This window comes from Astyanax mexicanus, chromosome 3 (genome assembly GCF_023375975.1).
Source record: "Astyanax mexicanus isolate ESR-SI-001 chromosome 3, AstMex3_surface, whole genome shotgun sequence".
Taxonomy (NCBI): Eukaryota; Metazoa; Chordata; class Actinopteri; order Characiformes; family Acestrorhamphidae; genus Astyanax; species Astyanax mexicanus.
In genome coordinates this window covers 16,294,088-16,308,562 of record NC_064410.1, presented here as the reverse complement: position 1 = coordinate 16,308,562, position 14,475 = coordinate 16,294,088, and positions in this window count along the sequence as shown.

Sequence of the window (14,475 nt, the reverse complement as noted above, 5' to 3'; positions counted from 1 at the left end):
AAGCAATATGTTTTAAGCCTAACTGGCCTCCAGGGGCCTCTTTGCCTGTGACGCTCGAACCCCGTAAATCGCCGCTTGCGGCTATATTTATTATTATTATTATAGTTCTTATTCTTTTTCTGCCATAGAAGTGATTGGGCAGAAGAAACCGTAAGGCCTACAGTGCTGAGACTTGGTCATATGGTAGTACTTCTCACCGCTACTCAGATTCAAAAGATGAGCCCGATCGGCCTCAAGGGGGCGCTATGGCGAAGGTCAACGCGTTTGGCCCCGTAACTCCTACGCCCTGATAGCTAGAGCAAAAATTCTTGCATTATATGATTCCTTGGTTAATGGCAAATCAAAAAGGTCAATAGAACCACTAAGCTCCGCCCACTTAGATTTTTTGCTATTTAGCATAATATGCAAAACCTACATTTGAGAACTTGTCCTAGGGTCATTGACCAATCCTGTCATATTTGGTGTCAAACAACTCAGCAGAGTCCCAGCCTCAATAATTATCGAAAAAATTGTGAAATTTGTAAACAATATGGCCGCCATATGCAAATTAATCTTACCGTGGCACACCCAAATTTACTCTAACAGCTGTAACTTTTGAATGCTTAAACCTACACTAATGCCACTTTACAACTTTGATGCCAACATGATTCTGAGGTAGCCTGTCAATCTGTGTAGACATACGCCCCCAGGGGGCGGAGCCAAAGCTAAAAATCTGTTTCTCAGGAACCGTACAAGCTATGAAGCTCTCCTTTGAGATGTATCATCTATGGCCTATGTCCTAATGTTTTACAGAAGGAAAATTTGATATGCAAATTTTTGCGATCGTTATTAGCCAATCAGATTCCAGCAAGCTTTTGACATGCTAAACAATGACCAATCAGGACGATACTTATACCCTACATGTATCTCAGGGCCTTCTATCATCCATTAAAATATGGCGTTGATTGGCCTCAAGGGGGCTCTATAGCAGAAAATCAGTTATATCTAAAGATACAAGTGGCCTTGGCTTGTTATTCTTTTTTAGTTGTATACTTTGCTGTAGCCTTTACAACTTTGTAATTACATATGTTTACCAAAAATGCAAAGATTTTCATCAGTGGCCAAAAGAGTAAAAATTGCTCTTTTCGAACTTGTCTTTAAGTCCTTAATCAATCAAAACAAATTTGGTCTTGATGCAATCTTGAGACCCTGTAGGTAAATAATTATCAAAAAAATCTTGACATTTTAACTATCTGAGGCCCATAAACCTTGATCAAACATGTACGTGAAAGCCTTTTCAGAGTTATTTGGCCAAAACTCTGTCAAAGTTTAAAACATGCCAAAACTGTTGAAGCTACTAATTAACAATGACATTTGAAGTATATGTGCCAAGTATGAGCCAAATAAGTCTTCAGTAGGCTCTACAGTGAAAAAATAACTATTTTCAATTTATTCTATTTATCGCTATTTTCCAACCTAAATGGACAGAAGACAGGAACCTTTCACCCTATCAACACACAAATTTATACACATATATAGACTGATAATCTGATCTTGATTGCAAATTTTCAGCCAAATCGGACATGTTTTGCCTCTACAACGGCTGGAAAACTACAGCGATTTTGTAGGCCTCAAGCCTGTATTATCGCTTTTTTCAAATCTAAATGGACAGAAGTCAGGAACCTTTGACCCTATTGACACAGAAATTGACATACATATATAGACTGATATTGTGATCTTGATTGCAAATTTTGAGCCAAATCAGATATTTTTTGCCTCTAATATGGCCAAAGAGCAACAGCCATTTTGTAGGCCATAAGCCTGTATTATCGCTTTTTTCAAGCCTAAATGGACAGAAGTCAGGAACCTTTGACCCTATCAACACACAAATTTACACACATATATATACAGACCACTTGATCATGAGAACCAACTTTGAGCCCAATCGGACTTTTCCTCTCTTTGTAATAAATAGAAACACACTGATAGGGAATGTTCTGTCTTACTTATAGAGTGATAGATTTCCAGCAGGTTATATGTGGTCTCTTGCTGCGCTCTGGTGGTCATTTGGTGAAACAGCTACAGGTGAATTATTCTAAATTAAAGCTCTGCTGAACTTATTCAATCTTGCTTGTCTTGCTTAATTGAACATATTTATCCTTCTTGTTCATGATGGTCAGCCACCTGGGTCATTCTTGTTTATGCTCCACCCACTTAATTTTTTTTAAAATTTGCATAATATGCAAAACTTACTTTTGAGATCTTGTCCTTGGATCCTTGACCAATCATGACATGTTTGGTGTCAAACAGTTCAGCAGAGCTTACTCCTCAATAATTATTAAAAAAATCTTTACATTTATAAACAATATGGCCGCCATATGCAAATGAGTTCTACCATGGTGCAGTAAAATGTCTTTAACACTTATAACTTTTGAATGCTTAACCTAACACTAATACCACTTCAGTCCTTTGATCATTACATGATTCTCAGATACCCTGTCAGTTTAAGTAGACATACACCCCCCCAGGGGGCGGGGCCAATGCTCGATAGCTGTTTCTCTAGAACCATAGAAGCTATCAAGGTCATCTTAGCCAATTATCATCTATGGCCCATGCACTAATGGTACAACAAATGAAAATTTGATATGGACACTTTTGTGGTCACTATTAGCCAATCACATTCCAGCAAGCTTTTAACAGGCGGAATGTTAATCAGGTCAAAACTTATATACTATATACGGGTTATTTATATGCCCTTTTTATGCCTTGTGTTTTTTCAATTTAAGAACTGAATTTGTTTCACCAAATGCCCACTAGAGTGCAGTAAGACACCACATAAAACCTGATGAACACTACAGCTCAATTTATCAATGCTTTTCAACTAGTTTACTCACACCACTCATCTAGCATTGCCATTATGGTCTTTATGGTCACGCTGGTCACCCAGCTTGGTTATGCTGGCCATCCAGCTTGGTCATGCTGGCCATTCACATTGGTCATTATGGTCCTGCTGGTCATTCAGCTTTGTCCTCATAGTAATGGTGGTCTTCCAGCTTGGTCATACTGGCCAACCACCTTTGCCATGCTGGTCATCCAGTTTGGTCATTATGGTCTTCCAGCTTGGTCAATATGGTCAACAAGTTTGTCATCCAGATTAGTCATGCTGGTAATCTAGCTTGGTCTTCACGGTCATGCTGGTCATCCTCATCCAGTTTGGCGATGCCGGTCAACCGGCAACATGTTTTAAGCCTAACTGGCCTCCAGGGGTCTCTTTGCCTGTAACGCTCGAACCCCGTAAATCGCCGCTTGCGGCTATATTTAGGGGTTCGAGCACGTAGTGCTAGAAACCCTATTGTAATTGTTCTGATTATTATTATTTAGGGGTTCGAGCACGTAGTGCTAGAAACCCTATTGTAATTGTTCTGATTATTATTATTATTATTATTATAGTTCTTATTCTTTTTCTGCCATAGAAGTGATTGGGCAGAAGAAACCGTAAGGCCTACAGGGCTGAGACTTGGTCATATGGTAGTACTTCTCACCGCTACTCAGATTCAAAAGATGAGCCCGATCGGCCTCAAGGGGGCGCTATGGCGAAGGTCAACGCGTTTGGCCTCGTAACTCCTACGCCCTGATAGCTAGAGCAAAAATTCTTGCATTATGTGATTCCTTGGTTAATGGCAAATCAAAAAGGTCAATAGAACCACTAAGCTCCGCCCACTTAGATTTTTTGCTATTTAGCATAATATGCAAAACCTACTTTTGAGAACTTGTCCTAGGGTCATTGACCAATCCTGTCATATTTGGTGTCAAACAACTCAGCAGAGTCCCAACCTCAATAATTATCGAAAAAATTGTGAAATTTGTAAACAATATGGCCGCCATATGCAAATTAATCTTACCGTGGCACACCCAAATTTAATCTAACAGCTGTAACTTTTGAATGCTTAAACCTACACTAATGCCACTTTACAAGTTTGATGCCAACATGATTCTGAGGTAGCCTGTCAATCTGTGTAGACATACGCCCCCAGGGGGCGGAGCCAAAGCTAAAAATCTGTTTCTCAGGAACCCTACAAGCTATGAAGCTCTCCTTTGGCATGTATCATCTATGGCCTATGTCCTAATGTTTCACAGAAGGAAATTTTGATATGCAAATTTTTGCGATCGTTATTAGCCAATCAGATTCCAGCAAGCTTTTGACAGGCTAAACAATGACCAATCAGGACGATACTTATACCCTACATGTATCTCAGGGCCTTCTATCATCCATTAAAATATGGCGTTGATTGGCCTCAAGGGGGCGCTATAGCAGAAAATCAGTTATATCTAAAGGTACAAGTGGCCTAGGCTTGTTATTCTTCTTTAGTTTTATACTTTGCTGTAGCCTTTACAACTTTGTAATTACATGTGTTTACCAAAAATGCAAAGATTTTCATCAGTGGCCAAAAGAGTAAAAATTGCTCTTTTCGAACTTGTCTTTAAGTCCTTAATCAATCAAAACAAATTTGGTCTTGATGCAATCTTGAGACCCTGTAGGTAAATAATTATCAAAAAAATCTTGACATTTTAACTATTTGAGGCCCATAAACCTTGATCAAACATGTACGTGAAAGCCTTTTCAGAGTTATTTGGCCAAAACTCTGTCAAAGTTTAAAACATGCCAAAACTGTTGAAGCTACTAATTAACAATGACATTTGAAGCACATGTGCCAAGTATGAGCCAAATAAGTCTTCAGTAGGCTCTACAGTGAAAAAATAACTATTTTCAATTTATTCTATTTATCGCTATTTTCCAACCTAAATGGACAGAAGACAGGAACCTTTCACCCTATCAACACACAAATTTATACACGTATATAGACTGATAATCTGATCTTGATTGCAAATTTTCAGCCAAATCGGACATGTTTTGCCTCTACAACGGCTGGAAAACTACAGCGATTTTGTAGGCCTCAAGCCTGTATTATCGCTTTTTTCAAATCTAAATGGACAGAAGTCAGGAACCTTTGACCCTATCGACACAGAAATTTACATACATATATAGACTGATATTGTGATCTTGATTGCAAATTTTGAGCCAAATCAGATATTTTTTGCCTCTAATATGGCCAAAGAGCAACAGCCATTTTGTAGGCCATAAGCCTGTATTATCACTTTTTTCAAACCTAAATGGTCAGAAGTCAGGAACCTTTGAGCCTATCAACACACAAATTTACATACATGTATATACAGACCACTTGATCATGAATACCAATTTGGAGCCCAATCGGACTTTTCTTCTCTTTTTAATAAATAGAAACACACTGATAGGGAATGTTCTGTCTTTCTGATAGAGTGATAGATTTCCAGCAGGTTATATGTGGTCTCTTGCTGCGCTCTGGTGGTCATTTGGTGAAACAGCTACAGGTGAATTATTCTAAATTAAAGCTCTGCTGAACTTATTCAATCTTGCTTGTCTTGCTTAATTGAACATATTTATCCTTCTTGTTCATGCTGGTCAGCCGCCTGGGTCATTCTTGTTTATGCTCCACCCACTTAATTTTTTTTTTTATTTGCATAATATGCAAAACCTACTTTTGAGATCTTGTCCTTGGAGCCTTGACCAATCATGACATGTTTGGTGTCAAACAGTTCAGCAGAGCTTACTCCTCAATAATTATTAAAAAAAATCTTTACATTTATAAACAATATGGCCGCCATATGCAAATGAGTTCTACCATGGTGCAGTAAAATCTCTTTAACACTTATAACTTTTGAATGCTTAACCTGACACTAATACCACTTCAGTCCTTTGATCATTACATGATTCTCAGATACCCTGTCAGTTTAAGTAGACATACAACCCCCCAGGGGGCGGAGCCAATGCTTGATAGCTGTTTCTCTAGAACCATACAAGCTATCAAGGTCGTCCTTGCCAATTATCATCTATGGCCCATGCACTAATGGTACACCAAATGAAAATTTGATATGGACACTTTTGTGGTCACTATTAGCCAATCACATTCCAGCAAGCTTTTGACAGGCTGAATGTTAATCAGGTCAAAACTTATGTACTATTATTGATATTATTGGTTATTAATATGTGCCCTTGTCATGCCTCACTGCTAGGCTCTCCGAATGCCCACTAGAGTGCAGCTAGAGACCACATAAAACCTGCTGAACACTACAGCTCAATTTATCAATGCATTTCAACTAGTTTACTCACACCACTCATCTAGCATTGTCATTATGGTCTTTATGGTCACGCTGGTCACCTAGCTTGGTTATGCTGCCCATCCAGCTAGGTCATTGTGGTCATTCACATTGGTCATTATGGTCCTGCTGGTCATTCAGCTTTGTCATCATAGCAATGCTGGTCATCCAGCTTGGTCATACTGGCCAAACACCTTTGCCATGCTGGTCATCCAGTTTGGTGATGACGGTCAACCAGCAACAGGTTTTAAGCCTAACTGGCCTCCAGGGGCCTCTTTGCCTGTGACGCTCGAACCCCGTAAATCGCCGCTTGCGGCTATATTATTATTATTATAGTTCTTATTCTTTTTCTGCCATAGAAGTGATTGGGCAGAAGAAACCGTAAGACCTACAGGGCTGAGACTTGGTCATATGGTAGTACTTCTCACCGCTACTCAGATTCAAAAGATGAGCCCGATCGGCCTCAAGGGGGCGCTATGGCGAAGGTCAACGCGTTTGGCCTCGTAACTCCTACGCCCTGATAGCTAGAGCAAAAATTCTTGCATTATATGATTCCTTGGTTAATGGCAAATCAAAAAGGTCAATAGAACCACTAAGCTCCGCCCACTTAGATTTTTTGCTATTTAGCATAATATGCAAAACCTACTTTTGAGAACTTGTCCTAGGGTCATTGACCAATCCTGTCATATTTGGTGTCAAACAACTCAGCAGAGTCCCATCCTCAATAATTATCGAAAAAATTGAGAAATTTTTAAACAATATGGCCGCCATATGCAAATTAATCTTACCGTGGCACACCCAAATTTACTCTAACAGCTGTAACTTTTGAATGCTTAAACCTACACTAATGCCACTTTACATCTTTGATGCCAACATGATTCTGAGGTAGCCCGTCAATCTGTGTAGACATACGCCCCCAGGGGGCGGAGCCAAAGCTAAAAATCTGTTTCTCAGGAACCGTACAAGCTATGAAGCTCTCCTTTGGCATGTATCATCTATGGCCTATGTCCTAATGTTTTACAGAAGGAAAAGTTGATATGCAAATTTTTGCGATCGTTATTAGCCAATCAGATTCCAGCAAGCTTTTGACAGGCTAAACAATGACCAATCAGGACAATACATATACCCTACATGTATCTCAGGGCCTTCTATCATCCATTAAAATATGGCGTTGATTGGCCTCAAGGGGGCGCTATAACAGAAAATCAGTTATATCTAAAGGTACAAGTGGCCTAGGCTTGTTATTCTTTTTTAGTTGTATACTTTGCTGTAGCCTTTACAACTTTGTAATTACATGTGTTTACCAAAAATGCAAAGATTTTCATCAGTGGCCAAAAGAGTAAAAATTGCTCTTTTCGAACTTGTCTTTAAGTCCTTAATCAATCAAAACAAATTTGGTCTTGATGCAATCTTGAGACCCTGTAGGTAAATAATTATCAAAAAAATCTTGACATTTTAACAACTTGAGGCCCATAAACCTTGATCAAACATGTACGTGAAAGCCTTTTCAGAGTTATTTGGCCAAAACTCTGTCAAAGTTTAAAACGTGCCAAAACTGTTGAAGCTACTAATTAACAATGACATTTGAAGTACATGTGCCAAGTATGAGCCAAATAAGTCTTCAGTAGGCTCTACAGTGAAAAAATAACTATTTTCAATTTATTCTATTTATCGCTATTTTCCAACCTAAATGGACAGAAGACAGGAACCTTTCACCCTATCAACACACAAATTTATACACATATATAGACTGATAATCTGATCTTGATTGCAAATTTTCAGCCAAATCGGACATGTTTTGCCTCTACAACGGCTGGAAAACTACAGCGATTTTGTAGGCCTCAAGCCTGTATTATCGCTTTTTTCAAATCTAAATGGACAGAAGTCAGGAACCTTTGACCCTATTGACATAGAAATTGACATACATATATAGACTGATATTGTGATCTTGATTGCAAATTTTTATCCAAATCAGATATTTTTTGCCTCTAATATGGCCAAAGAGCAACAGCCATTTTGTAGGCCATAAGCCTGTATTATCACTTTTTTCAAACCTAAATGGACAGAAGTCAGGAACCTTTGACCCTATCAACACACAAATTTACATACATGTATATACAGACCACTTGATCATGAGTACCAATTTGGAGCCCAATCGGACTTTTCTTCTCTTTTTAATAAATAGAAACACACTGATAGGGAATGTTCTGTCTTACTTATAGAGTGGTAGATTTCCAGCAGGTTATATGTGGTCTCTTGCTGCGCTCTGGTGGTCATTTGGTGAAACAGTTACATTTGAATTATTCTAAATTAAAGCTCTGCTGAACTTATTCAATCTTGCTTGTCTTGCTTAATTGAACATATTTATCCTTCTTGTTCATGCTGGTCAGCCGCCTGGGTCATTCTTGTTTATGCTCCACCCACTTAATTTTTTTTTAAATTTGCATAATATGCAAAACCTACTTTTGAGATCTTGTCCTTGGATCCTTGACCAATCATGACATGTTTGGTGTCAAACAGTTCAGCAGAGCTTACTCCTCAATAATTATTTAAAAAATCTTTACATTTATAAACAATATGGCCGCCATATGCAAATGAGTTCTACCATGGTGCAGTAAAATGTCTTTAACACTTATAACTTTTGAATGCTTAACCTGACACTAATACCACTTCAGCCCTTTGATTATTACATGATTCTCAAATACCCTGTCAGTTTAAGTAGACATACACCCCCAGGGGGCGGGGCCAATGCTCAATAGCTGTTTCTCTAGAACCATACAAGCTATCAAGGTCATCCTAGCCAAGGTCACTATTAGCCAATCACATTCCAGCAAGCTTTTAACAGGCGGAATGTTAATCAGGTCAAAACTTATATACTATATACGGGTTATTTATATGCCCTTTTTATGCCTTGTGTTTTTTCAATTTAAGAACTGAATTTGTTTCACCAAATGCCCACTAGAGTGCAGTAAGACACCACATAAAACCTGATGAACACTACAGCTCAATTTATCAATGCTTTTCAACTAGTTTACTCACACCACTCATCTAGCATTGCCATTATGGTCTTTATGGTCACGCTGGTCACCCAGCTTGGTTATGCTGGCCATCCAGCTTGGTCATGCTGGCCATTCTCATTGGTCATTATGGTCCTCCCGGTCATTCAGCTTTGTCCTCATAGTAATGGTGGTCTTCCAGCTTGGTCATACTGGCCAACCACCTTTGCCATGCTGGTCATCCAGTTTGGTCACTATGGTCTTCCAGCTTGGTCAATATGGTCAACAAGTTTGTCATCCAGATTAGTCATGCTGGTAATCTAGCTTGGTCTTCACGGTCATGCTGGTCATCCTCATCCAGTTTGGCGATGCCGGTCAACCGGCAACATGTTTTAAGCCTAACTGGCCTCCAGGGGTCTCTTTGCCTGTAACGCTCGAACCCCGTAAATCGCCGCTTGCGGCTATATTTATTATTATTCTTATTCTTTTTCTGCCATAGAAGTGATCGGGCAGAAGAAACCGTAAGGCCTACAGGGCTGAGACTTGGTCATATGGTAGTACTTCTCACCGCTACTCAGATTCAAAAGATGAGCCCGATCGGCCTCAAGGGGGCGCTATGGCGAAGGTCAACGCGTTAGGCCTCGTAACTGCCACGCCCTGATAGCTAGAGCAAAAATTCTTGCACTATATGATTCCTTGGTTAATGGCAAATCAAAAAGGTCAATAGAACCACTAAGCTCCGCCCACTTAGATTTTTTGCTATTTAGCATAATATGCAAAACCTACTTTTGAGAACTTGTCCTAGGGTCATTGACCAATCCTGTCATATTTGGTGTCAAACAACTCAGCAGAGTCCCAACCTCAATAATTATCAAAAAAATTGTGAAATTTGTAAACAATATGGCCGCCATATGCAAATTAATCTTACCGTGGCACACCCAAATTTACTCTAACAGCTGTAACTTTTGAATGCTTAAACCTACACTAATGCCACTTTAGACCGTTGATGCCAACATGATTCTGAGGTAGCCCGTCAATCTGTGTAGACATACGCCCCCAGGGGGCGGAGCCAAAGCTAAAAATCTGTTTCTCAGGAACCGTACAAGCTATGAAGCTCTCCTTTGGCATGTATCATCTATGGCCTATGTCCTAATGTTTTGCAGAAGGAAAATTTGATATGCAAATTTTTGCGATCGTTATTAGCCAATCAGTTTCCAGCAAGCTTTTGACATGCTAAACAATGACCAATCAGGACGATACTTATACCCTACATGTATCTCAGGGCCTTCTATCATCCATTAAAATATGGCGTTGATTGGCCTCAAGGGGGCGCTATAGCAGAAAATCAGTTATATCTAAAGGTACAAGTGGCCTAGGCTTGTTATTCTTTTTTAGTTGTATACTTTGCTGTAGCCTTTACAACTTTGTAATTACATGTATTTACCAAAAATGGAAAGATTTTCATCAGTGGCCAAAAGAGTAAAAATTGCTCTTTTCGAACTTGTCTTTAAGTCCTTAATCAATCAAAATAACTTTGGTCTTGATGCAATCTTGAGACCCTGTAGGTAAATAATTATCAAAAAAATCTTGACATTTTAACTATTTGAGGCCCATAAACCTTGATCAAACATGTACGTGAAAGCCTTTTCAGAGTTATTTGGCCAAAACTCTGTCAAAGTTTAAAACATGCCAAAACTGTTGAAGCTACTAATTAACAATGACATTTGAAGCACATTTGCCAAGTATGAGCCAAATAAGTCTTCAGTAGGCTCTACAGTGAAAAAATAACTATTTTCAATTTATTCTATTTATCGCTATTTTCCAACCTAAATGGACAGAAGACAGGAACCTTTCACCCTATCAACACACAAATTTATACACATATATAGACTGATAATCTGATCTTGATTGCAAATTTTCAGCCAAATCGGACATGTTTTCCCTCTACAACGGCTGGAAAACTACAGCGATTTTGTAGGCCTCAAGCCTGTATTATCGCTTTTTTCAAACCTAAATGGACATAAGTCAGGAACCTTTGACCCTATCGACACAGAAATTGACATACATATATAGACTGATATTGTGATCTTGATTGCAAATTTTGAGCCAAAACAGATATTTTTTGCCTCTAATATGGCCAAAGAGCAACAGCCATTTTGTAGGCCATAAGCCTGTATTATCGCTTTTTTCAAACCTAAATGGACAGAAGTCAGGAACCTTTGACCCTATCAACACACAAATTTACACACATATATATGCAGACCACTTAATCATGAGTACCAATTTGGAGCCCAATCGGACTTTTCTTCTCTTTTTAATAAATAGAAACACACTGATAGGGAATGTTCTGTCTTACTTATAGAGTGATAGATTTCCAGCAGGTTATATGTGGTCTCTTGCTGCGCTCTGGTGGTCATTTGGTGAAACAGCTACATTTGAATTATTCTAAATTAAAGCTCTGCTGAACTTATTTAATCATTTTTGTCTTGCTTAATTGAACATATTTATCCTTCTTGGTCATGCTAGTCAGCCACCTGGGTCATTCTTATTTATGCTCCACCCACTTAATTTTTTTTTAATTTGCATAATATGCAAAACCTACTTTTGAGATCTTGTCTTTGCCTCCTTGACCAATCATGACATGTTTGGTGTCAAACAGTTCAGCAGAGCTTACTCCTCAATAATTATTAAAAAAAATCTTTACATTTATAAACAATATGGCCGCCATATGCAAATTAGTTTTACCATGGTGCAGTAAAATGTCTTTAACACTTATAACTTTTGAATGCTTAACCTGACACTAATACCACTTCAGACCTTTGATCATTACATGATTCTCAGATACCCTGTGAGTTTAAGTAGACATACACCCCCCCAGGGGGCGGGGCCAATGCTCGATAGCTGTTTCTCTACAACCATACAAGCTATCAAGGTCATCCTTGCCAATTATCATCTATGGCCCATGCACTAATGGTACACCAAATGAAAATTTGATATGGACACTTTTGTGGTCACTATTAGCCAATCACATTCCAGCAAGCTTTTGACAGGCAGAATGTTTATCAGGTCAAAACTTATACACTATATATGGGTTATTTATATGCCCTTTTTATGCCTTGTGTTTTTTTAATTTAAGAACTGAATTTGTTTCACCAAATGCCCACTAGAGTGCAGCAAGACACCACATAAAACCTGATGAACACTACAGCTCAATTTATCAATGCTTTTCAACTAGTTTACTCACACCACTCATCTAGCATTGTCATTTTGGTCTTTATGGTCACGCTGGTTACCCAGCTTGGTTATCCAGTTTGGTGATGACGGTCAACCAGCAACAGGTTTTAAGCCTAACTGGCCTCCAGGGGCCTCTTTGCCTGTGACGCTCGAACCCCGTAAATCGCCGCTTGCGGCTATATTTATTAGGGGTTCGAGCACGTAGTGCTAGAAACCCTATTGTAATTGTTCTGATTATTATTATTAGGGGTTCGAGCACGTAGTGCTAGAAACCCTATTGTAATTGTTCTGATTATTATTATTATTATTATTATTATTATTATTATTATTAGGGGTTCGAGCACGTAGTGCTAGAAACCCTATTGTAATTGTTCTGATTATTATTAGGGGTTCGAGCACGTAGTGCTAGAAACCCTATTGTAATTGTTCTGATTATTATTATTATTATTATTATTAGGGGTTCGAGCACGTAGTGCTAGAAACCCTATTGTAATTGTTCTGATTATTATTATTATTATTATTATAGTTCTTATTCTTTTTCTGCCATAGAAGTGATTGGGCAGAAGAAACCGTAAGGCCTACAGGGCTGAGACTTGGTCATATGGTAGTACTTCTCACCGCTACTCAGATTCAAAAGATGAGCCCGATCGGCCTCAAGGGGGCGCTATGGCGAAGGTCAACGCGTTTGGCCTCGTAACTCCTACGCCCTGATAGCTAGAGCAAAAATTCTTGCATTATATGATTCCTTGGTTAATGGCAAATCAAAAAGGTCAATAGAACCACTAAGCTCCGCCCACTTAGATTTTTTGCTATTTAGCATAATATGCAAAACCTACTTTTGAGAACTTGTCCTAGGGTCATTGACCAATCCTGTGATATTTGGTGTCAAACAACTCAGCAGAGTCCCAAACTCAATAATTATCAAAAAAATTGTGAAATTTGTAAACAATATGGCCGCCATATGCAAATTAATCTTACCGTGGCACACCCAAATTTACTCTAACAGCTGTAACTTTTGAATGCTTAAACCTACACTAATGCCACTTTAGACCGTTGATGCCAACATGATTCTGAGGTAGCCTGTCAATCTGTGTAGACATACGCCCACAGGTGGCGGAGCCAAAGCTAAAAATCTGTTTCTCAGGAACCGTACAAGCTATGAAGCTCTCCTTTGGCATGTATCATCTATGGCCTATGTCCTAATGTTTTACAGAAGGAAAATTTGATATGCAAATTTTTGCAATCGTTATTAGCCAATCAGATTCCAGCAAGCTTTTGACAGGCTAAACAATGACCAATCAGGACGATACTTATACCCTACATGTATCTCAGGGCCTTCTATCATCCATTAAAATATGGCGTTGATTGGCCTCAAGGGGGCGCTATAGCAGAAAATCAGTTATATCTAAAGGTACAAGTGGCCTAGGCTTGTTATTCTTTTTTAGTTGTATACTTTGCTGTAGCCTTTACAACTTTGTAATTACATGTATTTACCAAAAATGCAAAGATTTTCATCAGTGGCCAAAAGAGTAAAAATTGCTCTTTTCGAACTTGTCTTTAAGTCCTTAATCAATCAAAATAACTTTGGTCTTGATGCAATCTTGAGACCCTGTAGGTAAATAATTATCAAAAAAATCTTGACATTTTAACTATTTGAGGCCCATAAACCTTGATCAAACATGTACGTGAAAGCCTTTTCAGAGTTATTTGGCCAAAACTCTGTCAAAGTTTAAAACATGCCAAAACTGTTGAAGCTACTAATTAACAATGACATTTGAAGCACATTTGCCAAGTATGAGCCAAATAAGTCTTCAGTAGGCTCTACAGTGAAAAAATAACTATTTTCAATTTATTCTATTTATCGCTATTTTCCAACCTAAATGGACAGAAGACAGGAACCTTTCACCCTATCAACACACAAATTTATACACATATATAGACTGATAATCTGATCTTGATTGCAAATTTTCAGCCAAATCGGACATGTTTTCAATCTACAACGGCTGGAAAACTACAGCGAGTTTGTAGGCCTCAAGCCTGTATTATCGCTTTTTTCAAACCTAAATGGACA